The sequence below is a fragment of the Symphalangus syndactylus genome, chromosome 23 (genome assembly GCF_028878055.3).
Source record: "Symphalangus syndactylus isolate Jambi chromosome 23, NHGRI_mSymSyn1-v2.1_pri, whole genome shotgun sequence".
Lineage (NCBI taxonomy): Eukaryota > Metazoa > Chordata > Mammalia > Primates > Hylobatidae > Symphalangus > Symphalangus syndactylus.
The window spans coordinates 21,588,157-21,616,059 of NC_072445.2; the positions used below are offsets into that span (position 1 = coordinate 21,588,157).

A 27,903-nucleotide genomic window follows, 5' to 3' on the forward strand; every position below is an offset into this window, starting at 1 on the left:
AGATTGTAGGCAGAGAAGGTGCTGATTTGGATTTAACCAAGTTTGTGGTTTGCCAAGGAAGTGGGAGCAAATGAGAGAGGATAAGGGCATAAAGGGTGCATGCAAAGGTTGACTATGGAGTTTCAGCTGTGTAAAGAGGGGAGTGAAACTATCAAGGAACTAAGGAACAGTGAACAGTAAAGGGATTTAAGAATTGATGAATATTGGTTGTCAGTGTGGTGGAAAGACAGTTGGCATAAGGCATTAGAGGGAGTGAGCTGCAGTTGGGAGGCAGCTGGCAGAGAGTGGGATGTACACACCTGAGGCTGTGAAGGGTACGCAGCTCTGTAAAGGATGGTAATGATGAGGTCTTAGAGTATGACCATGGGGGTAGTCCAGGCGTTAAAAGTCTCAGTTACATGTATATTGAAATGACTAAGGATTAGCACCAAAATAGTATGAAGTGACAGTGAACCAAGAGTTCTCATGGAAAACAAGGAGGCAGAGGCAGAACTTGGGGGCAGCAGATGACAGTTACAGTGACATTCAGAACTGAAGGAAAGAGAACAGCCCAAAAGCAGCAATGGAGGTTGTGGGCAGGCAAGGAGGACACTTAGTCCTTTCCAGGTCTGGGGGAAGATCAGCCACTGCTAGAGCGGGCTGCAGGGAATGTAATGTTGGATTTAGCCAAGTTTGTGGTTTGCCAAGGAAGTGGGAGCAAATGAGAGAGGGTTAAGGGCAAAAGGGTACATGCAAAGGATTAACTATGGAGTTTCAGCTGCATAAGGAGGGGAGTGAAACCACCAAGAAGGTCGGGAGCAGTGGACAGCAACGAGATTTAAGAATCAATGAATCATGGGTGTCAGTGGGGTGGAAAGACTCCTGAGGACCTGATTTCTGTTTGAAGAACAAGAAAGTGAGAGAACATTCAGAGAAGAGATGACAATAAGGGGGATTTGTCCTCTGTGATTTGCTAGGAATCCAAATAGCACAATGGAAGGATCTCAGAATTGGGGGAAAGGTGGAAGAGATGGACGGAATGGGGATGAGCAGACCCTCACAATGTGGGAGATTAGGGGTGGCCTTGCAGTTTGGGGCTTTTGAGGTGGTTTTCCTAAACAGGAATAAAGTGAATAATGTGGATCCAAAGGAGAGGGTAGGGTGAGGCTCTGACCAGAGGGGGCCAGAGAGGGTGAGTTTCTAGAGCCCCGTCTTTACACTGATGCTGGGGGCAGGTAGGGTTGTAGACCAACGGGAGGTGTGTTCTTAGACCAAGTATACTAGTTCCCTCTTCCTCTGTGGGGCAGTGGGGTTTACCCCAAGGGTGTCTGTTTCCCTTGACCCCATTATTGATGTCTTGGGAGATCTCTGGAGAAGCAGGTCGGTTGCACCTGTCTTTATTCAGAATGATGGGGGTTGAGGGCATCATCTTGTTTCCACAACAGAAAAGTATGAAATTGAAATAGCAACGCTACAGAAAACAGTTGAGTTCCCTTAGAAAGGGCAAACCAAACTGATGGTATCTGCAGAAAAAGACAAACATTTGCGTTACTGTCATAGGAAGCATTCAGAGGCACTGAGGATAATAGAATCGTGAGTTCTTTCAGTAAATTGATACTCATTGCCTATCTACTATGTGCCTAACACTGTTCAGGGTGCCACAAGACATGCAACAAGGCAGTGAAATACAGTGTGTGTCCTTCAAGCAGACTCAGTTAAAAAACAGTGGAAAGTATTAGATATAAAGCCAGTGCTGTCCCAAGGAACACAGGCTATGGTGGAAGCTGTTGAAATCTATCTTCTGTTGATCTAGAATTTGATTTTCATAAAGCATTAGCAAATCAAAAGCCAAAAACAAAACTGCAAACACAGAGATTGATTTGTTTCCTTGCATTGTTTTCTTGTAGGCACCTTGGATTTTTAAATTTATTACTTTTTAAACAGAGATTACATATATGCTGCAACCAGAAATGCCAGCATCCCATGATGGAAATTTTCTTTGCATTCTTGAGAGGACTATATTGAGAATTGAGTATCTATATTTTATATTTCATTTTATTGATAATTGGAAATAGCTGAGAAGTGATAGATCAAGGATTTGAATTTATTGATTCTAAAGCCCATATGACCATATGATTTCACCTCTTATGTGCTCTTTTTCTTTCCATCTCGGTCTCGCCCTGTCCTGCCTTCTCTCTTGGTACCAGTTATACTGCTGAATCACTATCAGTGATAGGGACTCATGTGGGTGGGTCATCCAGAAATGACTGTCCTATTTTAAGAACAAATTAAAAGTTGCCTCAGTTGGTGGTGTCTAACTCTTCAACTTAAAAGAGAGAAAATATTAATAGGAATCAACTCTGCTTATTTAACAGGTCAAGCTGGTCTCTGGTGTCCATGGGGACACTTCAGGAGAAGCCGATTAACATTGAGATGTGTGGAAACAGGATCAATAATTTTCAGTAACTGAGGAAGATTACCAGAAGCCAAGGTGGCCTTTAACAGAGACTGTGCAGCTCTGAGCCCAGGACTGTTGAGCACTTGGCAGGCGATGGAGAAAGTCTAATTGTGGCTGACGATGAGTCATTTTACACTATTGTCACACCTCCTTTCTCCACGTTCCATTTTAGGAACAGTATAACTTTCCCAGCCAGAAATTGTCTAATTTAAACCCTGACTCTTACCTGTGTGAATCAAAATGACTCAGAAAGTGCAAATAAAATACCCCTGAGGAGTCAGTGGTTGTTTCATTTTTCTCATAGCTTCTCTTCTGAGAATTGAGGCCTGTATCTTCCATGTGTATAGAAGAAACAGAAGGGCCAGAGGATTGAATCTGGGTGGCAGGAAAAGAAGAAGTCTCACAGGACTAGAAGTTAGAGCATTTTTCCTGACATGAGGATATAGGGTAGATTTATGGCCAAAGTCTTAACTATATGAAAAATAGAGTAGTAATTTTTTTAAAAGGAGAGAGAACTGCTGCTTTTTAAATACAATTAAAACATGGATAAACAAAAAAGAGGGTGCATATATGTGTGTTTGCCTATATATATATAAACATGCATAGACACACATGTATACATATACATTTTAGTCCTGTATCTTCAGATTCTCTCCCCTATTCATTCTTATGCCTTTTAAGAAATAATCATGGCATAGACTCTAACAAGAAGACGTAATTCACAAAAGCATGGGACGTTGGCCTATGAAATGAAGAAAAATTAGCACTGAATATTTAGACAATTCACACAGCATCAAAGATATTGGTTAGAAAAATAAAAATTACCATCTAGAGGATAACCTCATCATACATTTTATTATATTTTCTATTAATTGTCATTTTATTCTTATCCAGGCATTAAAAAATGGAATTGAGGATGTACTGCATGTATAAATTGAAAATATTTCATACATAATTTACATGCTGCATAATTTATGCAGCCACACCCTTATCAGTGGATAGTTATGCTATTTTCATTTTTTGTTAATATAAATAGTACCAGGATGAGCATTGTGCAAGTTAATCATCATTTGTTTGTGATTGAGTCCTAGAAGTGGTATGACTGGGTCAAATGATGAACACATTTTCAGTCTATTGACAAATGTTGCAATTTTTTCCAAGGAACTTACCACTAGCTGGGCAGAATACCACATCATCCACTATGGAATTTGAGTGGAATTAGTGTTGAAAGATGTATTGTTGCTGTAAAAAGTTACCACAAACTTAGTAGCTTCAATCAACACAAATGTATTATCTTACACTTTGGATGTCAGAAGTCCTAAAATCAAGATGCTAGCAGGGCTGCATTCCTTCTGGATTCTTTAGGGGAAAATTGTTTCCTTGTTTTTTCCAGTATCTGGAAACGACTTGCATTCCTCGGCTGGTGGCCCCTTCACTCATCTGCAAAGTCAGCAGTACAGCATCTTCAAATCTCTTTCTTGCTCTTTAATCTCTCCTTCCATCAGCACATCTTCTTGTCCTTCTAACCCGCCTGTCTCTATCTTTTAAAGAGCCTTGTAATTACATTGGTTTTACCTGGATAATTCAGGATACACTTCCCATCTCAATGTCCTTAATCTAATGACATCTACAAAGTCTCCTTTGCCATGTAAGGTAATACATTTACAGGATCTGGGAATTAGGAAATGGACATATTTGGGAAGCCATTTTCCAGCTGACTATAATAGAAAAAACATAATTTGACTCTGTATCCTATCTTCATGACTTGCTAGTTCAGAAAAGTTTCATCAGTATTTTTTTTATGGTTGAAGAAATAAAGCAGATGGAAATATGTTTATTGACCAGGTGCTGAGGAAACCGAGGCCCAGTGAGGTCATGAAACTTCTCCAAAGTCAAGTGGCTGAAAGGTGACAGGTCTGTCTGACTTCCAAGTTCATTATCTTTTTTGTTATTTATTTGTTTTTGGTTATATTATTTTCTATTTAAAAGCTAATGCTATCAATACCTACAAGGTATAACAAGTCTCTAACTTTAAAAAGTCAGCTGCTAATTCTATAATGTCATTATTGTTATAGAAGTAGCCTGTATTCGTGTCAGTAATGTTGTGAGAGGGAGTCCAGGCATGCTGCTTTCCTGCAAGGCCTCAGTGACACCATAAGTGGCTGCTAGACTCTCTCTCTATATATTTCAGCACATTTATCTTTATAAATCATATAGCTTTCAAGATTTGTTTACATTTAAACTTCTAGAAGAAATCCGTATTAGATTTTTGAAATCAGATTTTAATGGGCTTCATGTGTCAGGAACAGCAGTGTTTTGTAATCTCTTTTCTTTTTTTTTAATTGTACTTTAAGTTCTAGGGTACGTGTGCACAACATGCAGGTTTGTTACATATGTATACATGTGGCATGTTGGTGTGCTGCACCCGTTAACTCATCATTTACATTAGGTATATCTCTTAATGCTATCCCTCCCCTCTCCCACCACCTCACGACAGGCCCTGGTGTGTGGTGTTCCCTACCCTGTATCCAAGTGTTCTCATTGTTCATTTCCCACCTATGAGTGAGAACATGCAGTGTTTGGTTTTCTGTCCTTCCGATAGTTTCCTCAGAATGATGGTTTCTAGCTTCATCCATGTCCCTACAAAGGACATGAACTCATCCTTTTTTATGGCTGCATAGTATTCCATGGTGTAGATGTGCCACATTTTCTTAATCCAGTGTATCATTGATGGACATTTGGCTTGGTTCCAAGTCTTTGCTATGTGAATAGTGCCACAATAAACATATGTCTGCATGTGTCTTTATAGCAGAATGATTTATAATCCTTTGGGTATCACACCATTAGCTATCTCCGTGAAAGTATGAGTCCATGTCTGTATGCACTCGATGGAGCATCCTTTTAGAAAACCTCACAGAGATTTTAATAAGGTCAGTCAACCTACTCCTATCACCTCAGAGCACCAAAGACAAAAATTAATACTCAGCCATGACTTTAAGTAAGTATGTTTCAGAGAAAATACATGAATAAAGATCACTAGTGCTTTGAATGAGGTGAAATGATTAGGTTTTATATTTGATTCTGTAGATCTGTGAATTGGGCAATGCTTGCTAAAACTAATTCATACTATTTATATTAACCTCATTATTCCACGCTCTGTTAACTCTTTGGCATATGATTCCCAGTTCCATCAGTCTACCTGTGATGACTGGTTATTCACTGAGCTCTGACCTGACGCTCACCTCTGTGCCTAACTCCAGACCTCAGTGGCCGTGATAAATAAGAGATATGCTGGCCCGCTGGCCCACAGGCCCCTGTGCTTACACTCTCCCGGTACAGGAGGCCAGTGGCTGGACAATGCTCTCCATAGCTTTCAAGTAGACCTCCTACTTTCATGAATTAAAAAAAAAAAAAAATCAATGAATCTGAGAGGAGGCACTAGCCATTGGGTTGAAAATAACCATGTTCATTAACTTGCAGGACATTTTAGTCATTACATATGAAGATACAAGCCATCCCAGCAACCTAGATAAGAAGAAATGAAATTAAGAATGATTGATTGAGAAGCATAGCTAACAGGTTATATTATGGGATCTTGACAATGAAGAAGGTAAAAAATGTAATATTTTTAAACCTATTTTTAATTGCTTTCCTTCATGAATGACTGTGCTAGTCCACAAAGGATTTGAGACTGCTTAAAGGAAGAAGACAATAAAAAAGATTAAGACTAGAACAAATACTGGTAAAACAGTAAGGTCAGACAGAGGGAAATTTAGAGAACTGAGGAATCTACGTTCTTCACCATCCTGTAGTTTTGAGGAGCAAACCCACTGTGGAGAAGAAAAGTGCTCTGTGGTTCTTGCTGCAGAGACTCTCTTCCAGCGTGTTTAATAGGAGTGTAGTGCTGTGTGGAAGAGTTTATAGGTAATTCACTTTACCCTCCCTAGCAAGCCAATTTAGTCTTTACTCCTTAAATAAATATAGCTTTTTGAGGTCTTCCTGCTTATTATCCTTTTTACTTCTAATATTGAACTTTTTGATTACTGCAAGTGATTTTTTTTTTTTAGTGTCCAATTAAGAGTTTAGACTACTAGGGACTTTTAGAGCACAGTTCTTCTAAATCAGCCAACTGGTGGACAATATTCACACATTCTTAGTCTTTCCGAAACAAGTACTGAACGTGCAAATATAAAGCAAAGTGCCAGTTTCTATAATGGCTTGTTTTCTATCTTATTTCTACACATATTGAACCCAAATAACCTGAATGGTTCATTTTTTTTTCCTCCTAAAAGTAGCTTCTATTTTATTTTATTTTAAAAAAAGAAAAAGTAAAAGAAAAGAAATCCCTTTTGAATATCCACTAATTGTCCTGGAAATTAAGAAAAAATATATTTTATCTATTTATGAATCATGATTGTTAATTTGATAATGGTGTTCTTACAAAGTAAATCCCATTATTATATTCCTGTGGTAGAAATTTCTGGGTTTTGTGGGTAAATACTGCAATACAGAATTCCCACCATTGTGAATAAAAAATTAAGTTGAGTCTTAAAAAATGGTCTCATTGGAAATTTCAAATTACATTGTTACTCATCAAGCTATAGTGTCTATTTTTTTGTTATTCAGAAATACTACTAAAGACCTCATTTTTCTAAACTAATAAAAATCATGTTTAAAAATAGTCTTTAACCATTTTATTGACAATAATATCTAAAATAACCTAAGGTCCTTTCACATAATATTTGTTTATTTGTTTAGAGATGGAGTTTCGCTCTTGTTGTCTAGGCTGGACTGCAATGGAGCGATCTCAGCTCATCGCAACCTCTGCCTCCCGGGTTCAAGCAATTCTCCTGCTTCAGCCTCCTGAGTAGCTGAGAATACAGGCATGCACAACTACACCTGGCTAATTTTGTATTTTTAGTAGAGATGGGGTTTCTCCATGTTGGTCAGGCTGGTCTCCAAATCCTGACCTCAGGTGATCCTACCCGCTTGGCTTCCCAAAGTGCTGGGATTACAGGCGTGAGCCACAGCACCCAGCCTATTTATTTTTAAAATATATATTGTTAACACATGTATAGGTCTCTATATTATTGAGTGCTATGATTTTATGCAATATTTATTTCTTATATGTAGCTTTACATTCGTCACACTTGACATTTCAACCACTGTAAAAGATAAATCCAGCTGACATATTTTTGTTTGCTTGAGTGTTATATTGACATTGGCGATTACACTTTGAGTAATTTCAGTTCTTTGAAAATTATTAAAACTAGCTTTAGGGACCAGCATATGATAAATTTTGATAAATGTTCCATGTGCACGTGAAAATATGTATATTATGTAGTTGTAGAGTACCGTGGTTTATAAATGTCAATTAAGTCATGTCAATCATTCTTGCTGTTGAAATCTTCTATATTAGTACAATCCAATAGAAATATAATGCTAACTACATATGTAATTCTTATTTTAAAATTTTCTAGTAGCTCACATTATAAAGTAAAAAATAGGTAAAATTAATTTGTCATATATTTATTTAACACAATACATCCAAAACATTTTCATTTCGAAGTGTGATTAGTATAAAATCATTAACGAAATTTTTTCATATTTAGCCTTCAATATTTGATACATAATTTATATATACAGCACATCTCAACGCAGGTACTAATATATTTTTTTTTGAGATGGAATTTTGCTCTTGTGCCCAGGCTGGAGTGCAATGGCAGGTACTAACTTTTGACCTGTGTTTAGATCTCATAAAATTTACTGTTGAAAAAGTAGATTCACAGACTCACATATCCAGGTTGTTCCAACCAGTCTTAAATGTTTTTAGTACCCGAATCAAGTGGCAAAAATGTCGTTTAAAAAAATTCACATCCACATTGAGAAAATAGATTTATCTGTTTTAGAAAACTTGATTTGACTTTGAAGGGAAAGCATATAATTTTCAAAAGTTGGCAGGGAGCAGTGGCTCAGGCGTGTAATCCCAGCGCTTTGGGAGGCCGAGGCAGGTGGATCACGAGGTTAGGAGATCGAGACCATTCTGGCTAGCACAGTGAAACCCCGTCTCTACTAAAAATACAAAAATTTAGTCAGGCGTGGTAGCAGGTGCCTGTAGTCCCAGCTATTTGGGAGGCTGAGGCAGGAGAATCATTTGAACCTGGGAGGCAGAGGTTGCAGTGAGCGGAGATTGCACCACTGCACTCCAGCCTGGAGGACAGAGTGAGACTCTGTCTCAAAAAACAAAAAAAGGCATCTATACAAGTTAATTTACTAAATTTTTTTACATTGTATCATAAAATAGAATTTATTGTAATAGAATCCTGTAAAATATATGAATTACCATTTCACCAAGTAGAAATAAAGTCTGGTCAAAGAACTTATGCTTTAAATAATTAAAAACAAAACTGAAGGACAAGACAGGGTATTCTTGTTCTAAAGGGTATTCATAAAATAAAAATAAGTACAAAAATAACTCATAATAGTAGCTACACAAACTACCATATACAAGTTAATATCAGTTTCAAAGGGGTATTACGAAAAGTGAAAGCAATTTAAAATTTATCAATATCAAGAAAGCCTTACCTAAATTTCCTGTAGTGTTTGTTACCAATTTATGTATTTTCAGTTACAACTAAAATCTTCTATATATTGATTCATGTTATGAAAATGTATAAAAATCATCATTATTGATTTGTAGTATAAAAAAATTCATTGTCAGTATAAATTTGCACACTTGTCTAGGCAGGTTACAATAGCTTTTTCTGTCCTTGGAACTTGAAAATTTAGCTCCTTCATATGCAGTGTGATACCAGTCAGTAAACACAAATCAAACTACTTTTTTTTTCCCTTTGATTATTGAATATTTGATAGGCATTCTTTTAGTTTCAAAAATTTCTAGAATTGAACTTAACATTGCAATAAATGTCTGTAAAACTTTTCCACAACTCAATCAACAATTGGCAAAGAACACAAGACGATTACATTCATTGTCTTTTATTTCTTTTAATCGTTCCACAAATTGATGATTCATAACATTTATATTTACATATTGAAGAATTTTACAGTATGCATGACACTCTTCATAGAGACTGTTTCAGAAAGATCAGCACAAATATTTTCAATAAGTATCACATATTGGAATGAAGTAAGAGGAAAACTTGAGTCTGTGGTTTCAGAGTCTAGTAAACCTAGAGCTTTGATTGAAAATAACCGAAGCACCATCTGTTGTGATAGAAACCATTTTTTTCGCGTCTAGTTGAAATTCTTCTTTGACAGATGTAAAAGAATGATGAATATCCATGCCAAAAGTTCAAACTTTTAGGTTGCAAATGTACACCTTTTTTTTTTTTTTTTTTGTAAATTGGAACATCCAAGACACTGTATACTCCAAATATTAATTGGGCAGGGTCTATTATGTGGTATGACTCAAGTAAAGCTAAAGAAAATTACTTGCAATTTTTCAAATTTTCAGTCAATTAATCTTTGATTTTTTAGAAAAATTTCATAACCTATGATCAATGGTTTAGTGGCTCAACAAAAATATTTACAAGATTATCGAATGTAAAATATCTTTTTTTACCTTCCTCAGAACTTTCTAGCAAAATTTTTATTTCTAAAATGAGAATTTACTTTCTCATATCTCTATCTAAAAATGGTTTTCTATTTTCTGCAAAATTCAAGGAGTTTTATAGGTGGACTAAGTTATAAGGCTGGATCATGTTATATATTGTTTAACTTTTTAAAATTGGACATTCAATCCTGATTCCAGGAGAACAGTGTTGCCAGTTTTTCTTTGACTACTGAGGGTGAACTTCTTACATAGAGATAAAGATGTATAAATATTCTTCACTTCAATCCTTAAAAATATTTTTACACAACAAACAAACAGCTTTTTTTTGCTTTGCTTTGTCATAGAAAAGTAAAATTGCCATTCATTGTACAATTTGCAGCATTCTTTTGTTCAGTCTTCTTAAAAAGTTGTTCCATTAGCTTTGGGATGCCAATGCAGGTGGATCACGAGGTCAGGAGCTCAACACCAGCCTGGCCAAGGTGGTGAAACCCTGTCCCTACCAAAAACACAAAAAGTACCCGGGCGTGGTGGCAGGCGCCTGTAATCCCAGCTACTCAGGAGGCCGAGACAGAGAATTGCTTGAACGTAGGACACAGAGGTTGCAGTGAGCTGAGATCGCACCACTGCACTCCAGCCTGGTCCACAGAGCGAGACTCCGTCTCAAAAAAAAAAAAAAAAAGGTATTGTATTGGTTATAGTACCAATTTTCGCATCTCTACTCATTTCTGCATCTTCCTTGTTATGCCAGAGTCAGATTGGAAAGTAAGTCATGATATACAGGATTAAATAACCTCATCTGATGAGAATTTATGGTTTGTGGGGCATGACTCCCCAGACCCCTTAGATAGGAATCTGAGCAAGATTGAAAAAAAAAAAAAGAATTAGAGCTTAGTCCTCAATAATGAAAGTGAAATGAAGCCCTACCAAAAGAATAAAATTGTGGTTAACAATAAAATTTTACAGTGCTTCAGTTTAAAAAATTTAAACTAAATTAATTAAAATTATATACGAAATAAAAAATTCTATTATCCATTTGCATTAGCCACATTTTCAGTGCTTAATAGTGAGTCCCATTTGCCTAGTGGCTTTCATATTGAACGACACAGTATACCCTCATTAATTTTTTGCTTTGTTTTATTAAAAATAGAAAGATATGTTAAGATTTCCTACTATGATTGGGAAACTATTCCTCTTTTTAATCCTATCAACTTTATATATTTGAAGCTATGTTAGTGGGCATGGACATTTCAAGAATTGTTTTATCTTCCTGGTGTATTGCCTTTTCTTGTTTTGTTTTGTTTTGTTTTGTTTTGTTTTGTTTTTTTGAGGCAAAGTCTCGCTCTGCCGCCCAAGCTGGAGTTTGGTGGCGTGATCTCCTCTCACTGCAACCTCCACCTCCCGGGTTCAAGTGATTGTCCAGCTAATTTTTGTATTTTTAGTACAGACAGGGTTTAGCCATGTTGGCAAGGCTGGTCTCGAACTCCTGGCCTCAAGGGAACCTCCCCCCGCCACCTTGGCCTCCTAAAGTGCTGGGATTATAGGCATGAGCCACCATGCCAGGCCAGTGTACTGCCTTTTTAGCATTCCAAAATGTCCCTCTTAATATCTAGTAGTAGTCTTATGTCTACTTTGACTCAAATTAAAATAACTATATCGGTTTTCTTTTGGTTTTGTTTCCATTATATACCAAGGTATGTTGTACATTTTTAACAATCTAGGAATAAGAAGCACTGAAATGTGGTGTTTGCCACCTTCCATGATGTAGCCACTCTTACCAGGACTGATTTCAAGCTTCTAGCATGACATTAATTGGCTCACAATATTTCCAAAAATGTGATCACTGATGCTCATGAGCTAGTGTGAGTCGGCTTCAACACCTCACTGATCATATACTTTTTCCATCAACCTCTATGTGTCCTTGTATTTAAGGTGGTGGTGGTGGTGGGGGCTTTTGAAAGAAGCATATGATTTTTTTTCCCCAGTCTTAACAGTGTTTCTCATTTAATTATAATATGATACCTTTTACATTTAATGTCATCATTGAAATATTTGGGTTTACACTTATTTTGCTATTTGTTTTATATCTGTCTCATCTACTTCATAATAAAAAATGAATCAATTTTATTATATAATTTAGCCCTTCAATGATCTTAGTTATATACCTTCTTTTATCATTTCTTAGAGATTAAAATATTCATCTTTGACTTATTACAGTTCACCCTGAGATTAAAATACTCATCCTTGACTTATTACAGTTCACCATAAGTCACTATTTCTGCCACTTCCTGAACAATGTTAGTACCTTGGGATGCTTTAACTTCATTTACCTCCCTTTTGCCCTTTTTTGGTTGCCCTTTTTATCATATCTTAATATTCTATATATTTCGTTTTGTTATTTTTATTTTTTTGCAGCAGTTGCCAGCATTTAACAAACCTCCCTCCATGTGGCTTCAGACCACCAGCCCCACTCTAACACCCTTTAATCCTCTCCTGAGTTCTTCTTCTGAAGAATTTGGCCTTCACAATGACAGGATGCTTTGGGAGCTTTCCCTTTCCCAGAACTTTGTAGTAATCTACCACATCAATGATGGGAGAGCCCCAGTCTTGTTTTCAGCAGCATTCACCTGTGTCTGCTCACTGACCAAAGTCCACAATTTATTGTGATTGGCAGTTGAGCAGGAACTCTGGTTCCTCTCTAAGTGGTAATCCTCATACCAACTTTCCAAAGTAGCCAGCGTGATATTTATCAAAGTTTATCCCGTGGTGATGCATGCCACCAGCATTCTACTGCCTGCTGAGTGCTTCTGGTGCTTGCTGATGAGGCTGTGGCTGTGGCTCATGTGGCCCCAAAGTTTCTGGGTCTTTCTCATTCCGGATGGCATGTCAGCAACTGAGACAACATAGAGAGACTCTATATATTTTTAAGTCCAGTAGGCAATTTTATTATTGTTTTATAAGATAAAATTTATTTAGCTTTAACCCCATATTTACCTTTTCCATTGCTCTTTACTCTTCAATGTCTGTGCCTTTCTCTGTAGTTATATTCCTTCTTAAAGAATGCCTTTCAGTATTTATATTTATGCAATTCTGCTGGCAATAAACTATTGTTGTTATTACTTAAAAAAACCCTTTGTTTTCATTTATAAGTATATTTTTATTTCATATAGAATTTTAGGTTAGCAAGTATTTTATTTCATCACTTTGAAGGCAAACTTTTCTTTACTTTGTAGCTTTCATTATTTCTGTTGAGACAGCACTTGTCATTATCACTTTCTTGCTGCTTTGAAAGTAAGGTGTCTTTTTTTTTTCCCCTCTGTCTGCTTTAAAGATTTTCTCCTTGTCTTTGGTTTTCCTACGATATGCCTAGAAATTGATTTCTTTGACATTATTGGAGTTCATAATGATTCTTGAGTTTGTGGTTTGATATATTTCATTATTTTTGAAAATTTTGGTCATTATCTCTTCAAATATTGCTTTTGCCCCTTTTCTCTCTTGTCCCTTTCTGGGACCACAAATATATGTGTTAATCTCAGACCTGGATACATTTTACATACTGAAATTACATGTCACTAATTTTCTCTTCAGCTGTGTCTAATTTGCTCTTTAACTTATTTATTGTATTTTTTTTAGTTATTGTATTTTTCAGTTTTAGGATTTCTATTTCCATTTTATACTTCTTCTTATTAACTCTAGTTGTCTGGTGAAATTCTTTATCTTGTTGTTAAATTTTGAACATGTAAATCATAGTTTATTTTAAATGCCCTGTTTATTAACTTCAATATCTGCATCCCTATGAGTCTATTTTTATCATCTGTTCTATATCTTGTTCTTTTCTCTTGATACATAGGCCTGGTAAGTTTTGATTGAATATCAGACATCATGTATGAAATAATGTACATGCTCTGGATGATTATATTCCTCCAGAGAAGAACAGATTACCTTAATTCAACCAGGGCTTAATTGGTTTCTATGCTTGACATCTGTCTGTTTGAAGACCTGATCTATTTCCACTCTACCTTAATTTTTAGGGTGCAGTTCTTCAAGAAGTCTTAGGTAGCTTATACAGTATCCCTTCAAATAAGCAGACACAACTCTATGTGTTCTCTGCTCAGCACAGTGAGATTGCTAATAGCGTTGCTTAGATTTTTAGCCCCTTAACAGGTACTTATCGTTGACCCTGGGTACCAAGTTCACTTTTGCAAACTTCCTTTCTGGACAAGGTCTTGAACTTTCAAGTCCTAACTGTGTTGGCAGCCCTAAACTCCAGGTATGTCTTTATAGCTGCTAAGACTGCAGAAAATTCTACTCAAATTTTCTCCAACTCTCCAGTTTTTGCTCAGCTTCTAAACATTCCTGTCCACTTTACTTACGAATTAGCAAATGCATTGAATGGGAAAACATTGAAAAATGTCAGAATCACTTCTGAGTTTTCTTTCCATGATCTTAGCCTCTCAAACCTGTCACTTTGGTACCACTTTGATAGCGCCATTTAAATTGTTTTTCTGTATTTTACAAACTTTTAAAGTTACTCTCAGTGGGAGAATTGGTTCTTATTATAACTGAAAGCAGTAGCCTTTCTGAGCCATAGAAATGGGCATTTATTATGGATTTATTCCCCTTTATTACATAAAGAAAATGTATATTTGTTGTAGTAAACATAGAAGACCCAGAAATATTAAAAGAAATAATACATCTTCCAGAGATAATTATTTTAATATTGAAATATGCTATGGACTGAATGTGTCTGCAAAATTCATATGTGGAAGCACCAACCCACAATGGGATTGTATTTAGAGATGAGCCTTTGGGAGGTAATTAGGTAATGAGGGGAGGGCCCTTCATGATGGGATTAATGCCCTTATAAGAAGAGACACCACAGAGCTTGCTATCTCTACCTCTGCAACATGTTAAGACATGGTGAAAAGGCAGCCATCTGCCAGCCAGGAAGAGGGCCTGATCATGGTGGCAACCTGATCTCTGACTTCCAGCTGACTAAAACTGGATATATGAGGTTGACTAAATATATACATTGGTGTCTAAAACTATATACATAATATATATATATATATATTCAAAATTGATTATATATAAATTATACAAAATTATTATATGTAAACATATAATACAATATCTAATAAAGAATATACATTATAATACATTACATATTAATAGATAATCATATCTTACATTCTAATATTTATCAGCACATATATAAATATATAATATATAGTGTTTATATACATAACTGTGTGTGTATATATATAGGATATATATACTATATACTATCATCTTCATACTAACATCTTTACTTTTATATATGTTCAAAAATTTCTAGACTAAAAATAGTATATGTGCAAATATATATCTAAATTGTTTATATTTAGACATATATCTAAAATATCTGCATATCTGAACATATATTCAGTCATTATATGTTGTATACATATTTTGTTTTTCACTAAGTGGAATCTTATATATAATTTTTATTATCTGATTCACTTAAATTTAGCAATAAAATAAAAAAACAAACCTTTTCTTATGTCATTAAATATTATTCTACTACATATTTTAATGTTATGGATGAACCCAGTTAGATTTCTAACATTTTATGATTTAAAGTAATGCTATGATGAACACACATATGCATAATATTTTGTATATTTTTGATATGGTTTGGCTGCGTCCCCACCTAAATCTCATCTTGAATTCCCACGTATTATGGGAGGGACACAGCGGGAGGTAATTGAATCATGTGGGCAGGTCTTTCCTGTGCTTTTCTCATGATAGTGAATAAGTCTCATGTGATCTGATGGTTTTAAAAAGGAGAGTTTCCCTGCACAAGCCCTCTTCTCTAGTCTGCTGCCATGTGAGATGTGCCTTTCACTTTCCACCATGATTGTGAGGCCTCCCCAGCCACGTGGAACTGAGTCCAATAAACCTCTTTCTTTTCTAAATTGCCCAGTCTCGGGTATGTTTTTACCAGCAGCCTGAAAATGAACTAATACAATTTTATATTGTTCCCTCATGATAGGTTCTTAGACACGGAGTTTACTAAGATAGGTAAACAATTTAGATCTATATTTGAACTTACACATTTTTTACCCTAGAAATTTTTGAACATATGTAAAAGTAAAGATGATAGTATAAAGAGCCTCCAAGTACCTAGAACCCATTGTCATAATTTAAGCAAATTTTGAGATGGGAGTTTCACTGTGTTGCCCAGGCTGGTCTTGAACTTCTGGCCTGAAGCTATCCTCCCACCTCAACCTCCCAAGTAGCTGGGATTACAGGTGCAAGCCACTGTGCCCAGCCATTTCAGCAAGATTTTTAAAATGTGACTGGACCTCTAATTTCAATAATGAATAAACAATTCATTCCTATCTGTTACGGAACTCACCAGATATTAGGGCTTTTTTCCACCCCAAGTATTTGCCTTTTCAATTTCCTACAATCGTCAATGCACAATAGCCACAAACTTCTAGGAGTCCAGTTTATATCTGCATTACAGAAAGCCTTGAACAGCTGAGTGGCTAAATTTACACTGCTACATCAGGAACTCTAGAACATCATAGCAGGACCTCAGCTATGTTGTTTTTCTTTGGGGCCCCCAGAAAGTTTGGGAGAAGGGGAAATATACAAATGGGACTTGGGCTGAAGGTCAAGTTCTTGGAAATTAGGAAGAGTAAGGCCCCATATATACAGGGCAAGGGAAGAATTGTGCTTCTGGAAGAGTAGGGTTTCATTCTTGACTGGGGATTAGTCAAGGGATACGTATTTCTTTTTGAAGATTGGCTTAGGGTTCATAGAAGAAGGCTGGGAAATGTCACTTTGAAGATTTTCAGACTCAGATTCCATAGGACTTGGGAACTGTCCTGAAATGAAAGAGAGATAAACTTCAGAGTGAAGGGCTGCTTTTTGAGGCCAAAATTACTTAAACCCCGAGTGATTTAAAACTGGCTGAAAGAGCTACATCACCTGAGGGAACATTTGTTGCCTGGAGAGTGAAAGACAGTGAGACCGTCGGGGGTAACAAATGTGTCACTCATCAATGTCACAGACTGAAAGAGAGCAGGAAGAGGAGTTGGAAATGGTCAACAGTATTGGAGCAGATGAGTGTGGATGCAGACACTGGAAAAAGACACCGAAGGACCTGAGGTAAAAGGCAGCATCGGTGGGGGATGTGGGAGTGGCGCGTCAGGGTAGCTGTGCTCATGAAACTTACCGCTGAGTACTTGGGGGTGGGGTGGGGGAGAAACATGGCTCAAGCCCCTTACCGCTTAGTTTATAGCCTAGGTTCTTGATTTTTTTTCTGACAAACAGCATAGCCCAAAAGAATAATTTTATTTTTGTTGTTACTCATTTTATTCCAGGTAACTTCAACTTATTTTCTTCCATACAAAATAAACATATCAACCTTCTACAAACTAGAATCATCTTACAAATTAACAAAGAAATTGCACTGCTAAATAACTCTTCTAGTAGCTTTTCTCCCAGAGCAAAATACTTGCCCACAATCAGCGCATTAAATGTGTAAGTGTGCATGTGCATTTGTGTGTGTGTGTGTGTCTGTGCATGTGTGTGTTTGTTGAGATGAAGGAGTAAGCATAGGGCATAAATGTACAAGAAAAGTAAGGCAACACAGGCTCAATTCAGAGGAAAGTTACAAAGGCTGGGAAAAACACCTCCAGTTGTGGAGGCTGAAAGGATTTCATGCAGGAGGTGGTTCTTAAATGAAACTTGAATGTTATATAAGATTATAACAAGAGTAATGGTAGAAAAACATTCCAGATGATTCTCATTTCGTATGGAAAACCTGTGGGCCAATGAACTGGGTATCTTATTGTATCCTATTCATAGACATGTTTTTGCCCAGATGAAAGTACATGTGTTAAAGCTTAGAAGCTGGAAAACAAATTTGAGGCCATATATAGCAAAAAAACTCTCCATGTGAGGCTGGAAACACTGCAGTGCAGCAGGAACTGAGGAGTTAGCCAAGTAATTTTAGAAAAATTGCTCTTTTTCTTATTTCTCTGAATAATAACCTAAAATCTCCATCTATTTTTTTCTTAATTTTTTTTTAAATTTAAAAATCAATGTAGAAGACTAGAACATTTTGGGAAAAGAGAACAAGAAAAGAAAAAGAAAGGCAACCATAATTTTACCACATGGAATCAACCTTTTGCCGTATTTTCTTCCACAAATATTTATTTACATTATTTGTGAAAGCATTTATAAAACTTTAAAGATTTAATTTGTATGTATCATATTACATCATAAGCATTTCTCCATGCTATTTTACAGTTTTCATAAATATCAATAAATGGCCTCCAGTATTCCTGATATTGATGTACCATAGTTTAATTAATCATTTGCCTCCTGTTGAATTTATGGGTTACCTCCTCTTTATAGGAGGGTAGTGAGTCTGCAAAACAGACAAAGAATGATCTTTGTGGTTTAGAATGATAGATAGATTCAAAGGAAATTTAACAGGGATATATATATATATATATATATCTCGTTTAATAAATTTATTTATATTTTAGTTTTGAAAGAATAAAACGTACCAGTAAGAGACAAGCAGACCTGACATGAAAAGAATCCAGGTGCTTAATTAAATTAGATCCTCATTGAAATGATAGTTGTAATCAAACAGGTAATGCAATCTTAGGTTTTGAATGTAAAAGATAGTGCCACAATAAAAGTAAGAGTCCTGCTAAACTTTGATAAGTTACTTTAGGAAAGAACGATTATTTGAGAATGAAGAAGGAACAGGGAAAAGTCAATACTTCCCAAGGTAATTGTCCACATATAAGATGATGAGCTTCAGATTTCGACCTTTAAATGTACATTGGTGATGAGAATGAGTAATATTACTTTCCAGGAATGCCTCCTCCATGACATCATGCTAATAGCTAGCTCAGAGTTCTAAGCAATTTTAAATTAAAGAAGTTGCTTTACAACAGATGTTACCTTCCATTTTTCACATCTAATGAATCAGAAAAATGCAGTTGGAGTAAAACTTTTATTTAAAACTTTTATTAATGAATTAGATAAATGAAGTTAAGGTAAAACTTTTATTGAAATCTAACTCGTCAGGTCCTCAAAGTTCTTATTATGGCCATGAATTTCTAATATACATACAATATGTAGATGTCAATGATAAAGCCTCAGTAATTAAGTTGAGTGGAAACAAAGACACTGGTGTGTTGCATAATATGAAAAATTTAATTATAATTATTATTTACACAAGGTGCTTTTTAAAGAATGCTTATTAGAAGCAAAGGTGAACGGGTGACATGTACAAAGATTAGTATCTCACCATTTAAAAAGTATACAGTTGAATGAGGGCATAAGGGATTAACTAAGATACAGTGACATATGTTTTATAATAGCTTGGTATAAAGAATTATAAGGACCAGAAAGAGTGAGAAACTAATGATTCCGTTTGTTGAAGTGGAATGGAAAGAATGGAATGCTACATATAGGTGACATTTAACTGATTTTCGAGGACAAAGAGAGGATAAGAAATCAGTTGCCTCATATGAAAAGACAAAGAAAGCTTATGTCTGACAAAAGGCATATTCTAATTGGACAGCAAGCTGAGTCTTACAAGTCTATTAAGATGTAGATAAATATATTTCGAAGGACTTTTTAAATAAAATCATTGCAATCAAAGAGATTCTCTTCCTTTAGTTAACCAGAAAGTTAGTAATAATTGTGTTAAGCACTGTGCTTTACACGTCAAATGTCATTTATTCTTCACAGCTACCCCATAACACAGGTATTATATTGTTATCCATTTGGCTCATGGAGAAAAGAGGTTAGAGTTTCAGTATCATCTTGAGGTCACTTAGCCAGACCTGGTATTGGAACCCATGTATTTGTCATAAGTGAATTCTCTGCACTATTTGTTTTTTAACCATTTAGTTTTGTGAGGTTTCTTCAACACATCAGATTTATTATTAGCCTGCAGACATGTGTGAGTGGATGCACATATACAATGATTTGTTTATTATAGCCTGACGACATGGATCACATAGTTCATTTTGTACATATCTTTTAGGTTCATTCACGCTCATCATCCTCCTATTTAAATTTTGACAGCAAACTCTCCTACGCACTATTTTAAGCATTTGGTCTATATTAACTCATTTAATCTTAAGTAACTTCCTTAAAGGCATACAACTAGCAAGTAGTGGAGCTGGGATTTGAACCCAGGATATCGGATTCCAGGAGCTATGCTAATAATCACTACAGTATACTTCTATTTAAATCTTATCTATCCTTTAAGTTCTCACACTTGAAATCATCTCACCTTAAGCAGTCTTTGATGGTTTCAGGTTGAGCTCCCAAGAATCATACATATGAAACTCACTGGAATTTTCTAACCTTATTGTGTAATGTGCTGTACATATTAATTTTTCTGCTGTTATTGGACGAAAGCCCAGTGACTGACATCACCACAAGCCACATCTTCTCTCTTTTCAGTGTTTGTCATCTGGAAAATGCTCAATACATATTTGTGTAATGGTTAGTTAAAACTGCAATTGTGAATATCAGTTACTTATAATTGCATTGTCCTGTAATACATTGATTCACCTAGGGTCCATCTCAACATGCAGAGCTATTGATCTTGACCCTCAGTATCTCTGAATTTTTATTTTTAGGAATTCTTTATTTTATTATATATAGTAGATTATATAAGTAATTATATACATTTTATTTAATACATTTTAATTAATAAATTTTATTTATTTTTTATTGAGACAGAGTCTTGCTCTGTCACTCAGGCTGGAGTGCAGTGGTGCAATCTCGGCTCACTGCAACCTCTGCCTCCCAGGTTCAGCATCAGCCTCCTGAGTAGCTGGGACTACAGGTGCCCGCCACCACGCCTGGCTAATTTTTTGTGTTTTTTAGTAGAGATGGGGTTTCACCATGTTACCCAGGATTGTCTTGATCTCCTTACTTCATGATCCGCCCGCCTTGGCCTCCCAAAGTGCTGGGATTGCAGGCATGAGCCACCAAGCCTGGCCAAATTTTATTTCTTTAGAGCAGTTTTAGATTCACAGCAAAACTGAGTGGAAAGTACAGGAAGTTCTCATATGCACAACTTCCTCCACCATCAACATCCCACACCAGGGTGGTACCTTTACAGTTGATGAACCTACATTGCCGCGTTATACTCATCCAAAGTTTATAGCTTGCATTAAGCCTCACTCTTGGCATCGTACATTCTATGAGTTTTGATAAATGTGTAATAACATGTATTTACTATTACAGTATCATACAGAGTAGTTTCACTGTCCTAAAAATCTTCTGTGCTCCTCCTATTCATCTCTCCCCTCCCTTAACCCCTAGCAATAACTAACATTTTTACTGTCTCCACGGTTTTGCCCTTTCCAGAGAGTCATATAGTTGGCATTATACAGTATGTATAATATAATATACATAATATAATGATATAATGTAATATGATATAATATAATGAAAAGCCTTTTTAGATTGGCTTTTTTCACTTGGTAATATGCATTTAGTTTCCTCCACATTTTTTCATGGCTTAATAGCTCATTTTTTCAATGCCAAATAATATTCAATTGGCTGGATGTACAACAGTTTATTTATTTATTCACCTGCTATGGGATATCTTGTTTGCTTTCAAGTCTTGGCAATGATGAATAAAACTGCTATAAACATTTGTGTGCAGGTTTTTGTGTAGGCGTGTTTTTAATTCATTTGGGCAAATACCAAGGAGCACAATGGCTGGATTGTATGGTAAAAGTACTTTTAGTTTTGTAAGAAACTGCCAAACTGTCTTCCAAAGTGGCTGTTGCAATCACATCTTGCATCTGCCTTTGATACCTCTAGTTTACTTCTGTATATAAAAAAATTATTATTGTGAGAAAAAGCACATAATATGGGATTAACCAATTTTTAAGTGTACTGTCAGTATCATCAACTACATGCACATAATTGTACAGCAGATCTCTAGAACTTATGCATCTTGCATGACCAAAAGTTTATACCCATTGCACAGCAACTCCCTGCTTCCTCCTTTCCTCAGCCTCTGGCAACCACCATTTTATTTTCTCATTCCTTTGAGTTTGACCGCTTTAGATAAATTATATCTGAATGGAAATAAAGTGGAATCATGCAGTATTTATATTTAAGTACCATTTGATCCAGTAATTCCACTTCTGGGTATTTATCCAAAAGAACTAAAAACAGGATTTCAAAAAGATATTTGTATTACAACATTTATTAATTACAGCATTATTCGCAATAGCCAAGAGGTGGAAAGAACTTAAATGCCCATAGAAGGATGAATGTATAAATGAAATGTTGTATAGACACACAATGGAATATTATTTAGCCTTAAAGAAGAAGAAAATCCTGTCAAATGGTAAAATATGGTTAACCTTGAGGATATTATGCTACTTTTGTTTTTTTTGAAAACAGCAACAACGGCAAAGATCTAGTTTTTTATTTTTCTTTTCCCCCAAAGAATGTCATTGACCCAGGTTTGAAATGACTGGTTCCAGTCCCACTTATACACTTTTCTCCTCTGGGTAAATTACTTAAAATCTCTAAGCCTCAGTTTCTGTCTTCTTTTTTTTTTCTTTTCAATGTTGATTTTAATTTAAATTTGTTTAACACCAATATTGTGCTGCCTAATTTTTTTTAAAATTATACTTTAACTTCTGGGGTACATGTGCAGAACATGCAGGTTTGTTACATAGGTATACACGTGCCATGGTGGTTTGCTGTATCCATCAACCCGTCATCTACATTAGGTATTTCTTCGAATGCTACCCTTCCCCTAGCCCCCAACCCACTGAAAGGCCCCAGTGTGTGATGTTCGCCTCCTGTGTCCATGTGTTCTCATTGTTCAACTCCCACTTATGAGTGAGAAAATGCATTGTTTGGTTTTCTGTTCTTGTGTTAGTTGCTGAGAATGATGGTTTCCAGCTTCATCCATGTTCCTGAAAAGGACATGAACTCATCATTTTTTATGGCTGCATAGTATTCCATGGTGTATTTGTGCCACATTTTCTTTACCCGGTCTATCATTGATGGTCATTTGGGTTGGTTCCAAGTCTTTGCTATTGTCAACAGTGCTGAAATAAACATACATGTGCATGTGTCTTTATAGCAGAATGATTTATAATCCTTTGGGTATATACCCAGTAATGAGATTGCAGGGCCAAATGGTATTTCTGGTACTAGATCCTTGAGGAATTGCCACACTGTCTTCCACAATGGTTGTACTTTTAATCTCTTTTTTCCAACACTCTTCAGGCAGGGAGCCAGAAACCTAAGCTTGTTAGAACTGTGTCTAAAGTAAGAGTAATTAGGTGCATGGATCTGATCTAACAGATTCTGTGATACACATATTTGTATCTATGTGTGTGTGCTTAGAGACCTTTCTTGATTATTCCTGTTTTCAGTTTTCATTCTTTATAATGTACATTATTACAGTCAATATAAATAACATAACGAGTAAACAGAAAGAAACAAGAAGTGTTTGCATAAATTGCATGGAATTCAACAATTTGTAAGAAAGTTATATAAAATTTGTAAATCAAATATATTGCTCAGACATCATTATGTAGTATTTCCTGATGCCCACAGCTACTAGCTGACTAACTGTCATATTTATGCCCTCAATTGGCAAGAGAAAGGTTGGGAAAATTCTGCTCACTGTTAAATAAATTTTAAGGGTTGATAGATTTAGAAAATTCTGTCATTGTATCATTATAGTATTATTTCATTGCATGGAAGTGTCACCAGAGGGGTTCGCAAATTATATCTGAATGGAAATTTCAGTTGGTACTAAAATAACCATGTCTTAAAATATCATTTACTTCACCTTGCTCACTTTCTCCCTGATTGCAACTCTTTGCTGAAGGGAAGTATTCCTGACTTTGCTCCCTGTAAATCTGCAGAGAGCCAATTTGATAAGAACTTTTAGAAATTTCCTTCAAAATACACACCCACACAGTTCTTTTTCAAGTTTTTTTAACTGACATGCTTTGTATGTCATTTAATCACCACTTTCAGCATTTACACATTTTCCAGGGAATTGCACTAGAACTCAAGAATGGGCCTATCACACATCAGCTAGTTTTGATTCACTGTCTTCCTCACTGCTTCATTCTGGCAGGAGTCTTTGCAGAGTGAAGGTGGGTGGATGACATGTCAAAAACGCTTATTTTCCCATCTGCAAGTGGTTTAGAAGCTCTTATTTAACGATTGTTGGAGAGAACACGTGCGCAGCCTTCTTCCTGCCCACTCTCTCCCCACCAATGGGTCTTCAACTGATAAGCCAGGGTATTTATGGGGTCTAAGCAAGAAATAATTACTTTTAATAAACTAAAACATGGTTGTGATTGACATGTTGATCTAGCATTAAAAAGCCTTGTGAATTTAGCTTTTAAGACCCAAGCTGTTTCCTTACTCATCCTTACAAGGTAAACATCACTATTAGGCAAATACAGTCTCCCCCACCTCTTTCTCTCTCTCTATATATACATATAATCTAAATTTATATTATATAATATATAAAATTTATATATATTTATATTAGAGATATAAATATATATGTCTATACACACATAAATATAGGTTTGGCATATAGTAGCCACTTAAGAAACAGTAAGAGTTATTATTACCATCATCACCATTGTTTTAAAATTTATGATCTTAGTCACTGGGTGAGAAACATTTCCTTGAGGCAATAATGATAAATCTCTCCATGAAGTGCTATTTAATCTTTGTTTCTTTTGATGAGAAATTTGTCTATTCTGACTATTTAAAAACCTAGAGACTCTTTCTGATATTTTATAACATATAACTAACTGTTTTGATGTGTTTCATATTCCATCATGCTTGTAGCAACTACCAGAAAGACACTGGATTGTCATGCTGGGTTGTCATGGATGGCCTCTTACACTGTAGTTGGGAGCATGTTGTAATGTGGAAGAGTTGCGTGTACTAATGATTTCTCACTATTCTTAGGTTTTGTCACTGCTCAAATCCTCAGTGGGGCCCAGGGATATTCCCATGGTTCAATCATTTACTGAGGAGAATTCCGTTGAATACATGGTTCCATAGACTTTTTTTTTCAAGAAATATTTTAATGACCATTAATAGCGTCATTTTTTTCTCTATTGTTTTTCTGTTTTCTATTTCATTGATTCTTATTTTTAGTTTTATTTTTTTCTTCTGTTTATATTTGCCCTTTAAAAAATTCTAGTTCCTTAAGGTGGCACCTTAGGTCATTGATATGTAAACTTTTTCTTTCTATATTATGTTATGCATTTATGTCCTTTTGATGAGTCAATCCCTTTATTATTACAAAATGACCTTCTTTATCCCTTGTAAATTTCTTTGCTCTGAAATCTACTTTTTCTGATTTTAATATAGTCACTCTAGCTTTCTTTTGATCAGTGTTAGCATGATATACCTCTTCTTTAGCCTTTATTTTTAATACTTTTTGTGTCTTTATATTTAAAGTGCAATTCTTGTAGGCAGCATGTAGTTAGCTCTTTTTTTTTCCACAATGTACTCTGAGCATTTATTACCAATTTATTATTATTGGAGTCACAGGAATATCTCCAAGGGGTAATAACTTTTTTTTAAAAATTATTATACTCTAAGTTCTAGGGTACATGTGCACAACATGCAGGTTTGTTACATATGTATACATGCGCCATGTTGGTGTGCTGCACCCATTAACTCGTCATTTACATTAGGTATTTTTTAATCTACTCTGACAATATCTGCCTTTTAGTTTTAGTGTTTGGACCATTTACATCTAGTGTAATTATTTGTATGGTTAAATTTAAGTATCTCATCTTGCTATTTGTTTTCTACTTATCCCATCCATGGCTGTTAATTTCATGTGTCAAATTCACTGGGCTATAGTATATCCAGATATTTGGCCAAACATTATTCTGGGTGTATGAAGGGGTTTCTGGATGAAATTAACATTTGTACCAGTAGACTGAGTAAAGCAAATTGCTCTCCCTAATGTGAATGGATTCCATCCAATCAAGTGAATGTCTGAATAGAACAAAAAAGCCCTCCTGTGAGTAGAGGAAGACTCTATCTGATTGTCTTTGAGCTTGGACATCAGTCTTCTACTGCCTTTAGATTTGCTCTTGGACTGGAACTTAAACCATTGGCTTTTCCGGGTGTCCAGCTTGCTGACTACAGATTTTGGAATTACCAAGTCTTTGTAAATGCATTAGCCATTTCCTTGTAATAAACTGATCTCTCTGTCTCTCTTTCTTGCTCACTGTATAAGTAACACACACACATTATAACACATTATATATAAATATATATAATATATATATATAAAAAATATATATATCAGGGTTCTCTGGAGAACCCTGACCAATACAGCATTTATTCTTTGTTCTTCATTTCTTCTTTTATGATATCATCTTATTTCCTTTGTTGGCTTATTAGCTACAACTCTTTGTTTTGTTAATTTGATTGTTGCTTTAGGGATTAATATAAATCTTTAACTGATCACAGTCTACATAGACACTATACACATGGCATAAGAACCTTACAGTTTTACACTTGCATTTCTTCATTTCACTCCTTTGTGTTCTTTATGTTCACTTTAGTGAACATATATATATATATATACACACACACACAATTAATCTCATACTATATTTTTATTATTTTAGCCTGAAAAATTATACTTCTAGGAGATTTAAATAATAGTTACCTATATAATTACATTTCTGTTGCTCTTTATTTCTTTGTGATTTATGTTTCCAGGTTTCTTTCCCTTTATTTTCTTAAAAATAAATTTATTGAAAATTTTTTAATTGACAAAACTTTTGTATATTTATTTTGTACATGATGTCATTTTGAAATATGCACACATTATGGACTGGCTAAATCTAGCTAATCAACATATGTACTACCCTCATTTTTTTTTGTCATGAGAACACAAAATCTATTCATTAGCAATTTCCAAGAACACAAAGCACTGTTATTAATATAGTTTCCACGATATTCGATATGTATCTTGAACTTATTCCTCCTGTCTAATTGAAAGTTTAAATTTTTTGACTAACATCTGCCCAACTCCCCTGCTCCTAACCTCTGAAAACCAACATTCCACCCTCTACTTCTATGAGATCAACTGTTTTAGATTCCACATATAAGTGAGATCATTCTGTATTTTTCTTTCTACGTCTGTCTTATTTCACGTAATATAATGTCCTCTAGGTTTATCCATGTTGTCAGAATTTTCCTCTTTTTTAAGGCTGAAGAGTATTCCGTTGTGTATATGGACTACATTTTCTTTTTCCATTTATTCACTGATATATGTTCCCCTTTCTATATTACCGTATAATCTTGAATTCTCCTTTGTAAAACTTGCAACTGCTTTTTTAAAATGTGTCTCTTCTGCCTGACAGAAAAATTAATTAGGATGTAGGCCATATCTTTTGCTCAACAATCGTGTTCTCAGGGCCAAGTATAGTATTGGAAGTATACTCAGAAGGTACTCAGTAAATATTTGTTGAATGAAGGAAGGAGAAGAGTTCCATGCTAGCATTGTAACCAGTAGGCAAAGTCTTGATGAAGGCTGACACTGCTGAGGTACTGTACAGTGAGACTTGATAGTGTGTCATTCCCTCATGGAAAAAAAGAAAAGAGTAGGAATTAGTTACTTTTATCTCTTCTCTCTTGCTTCTAAATTCTTCAGATCGTTAGTCATGGTACTTTTTGTCTGACCTTTCAGTGTAACTTTTTGATATAAGATCTTTCTTAATCCTTGGGCTCCCGATTTGATAAAAAAAGATTTTCTTGTCCATTCATTTTTTCTTAATCTTCTCTGTTACTTTGATTTACCACCAGGGACACC

The 27,903-nt window shown here is 35.5% G+C and overlaps 1 pseudogene; it reads right to left on the bottom strand.

Moving 5' to 3' along the window:
- Positions 1-1,450: 1,450 nt before the first annotated feature.
- On the bottom strand, positions 1,451-12,892 carry LOC129473100 (large ribosomal subunit protein uL15-like; annotated as a pseudogene).
- Positions 12,893-27,903: the final 15,011 nt, after the last annotated feature.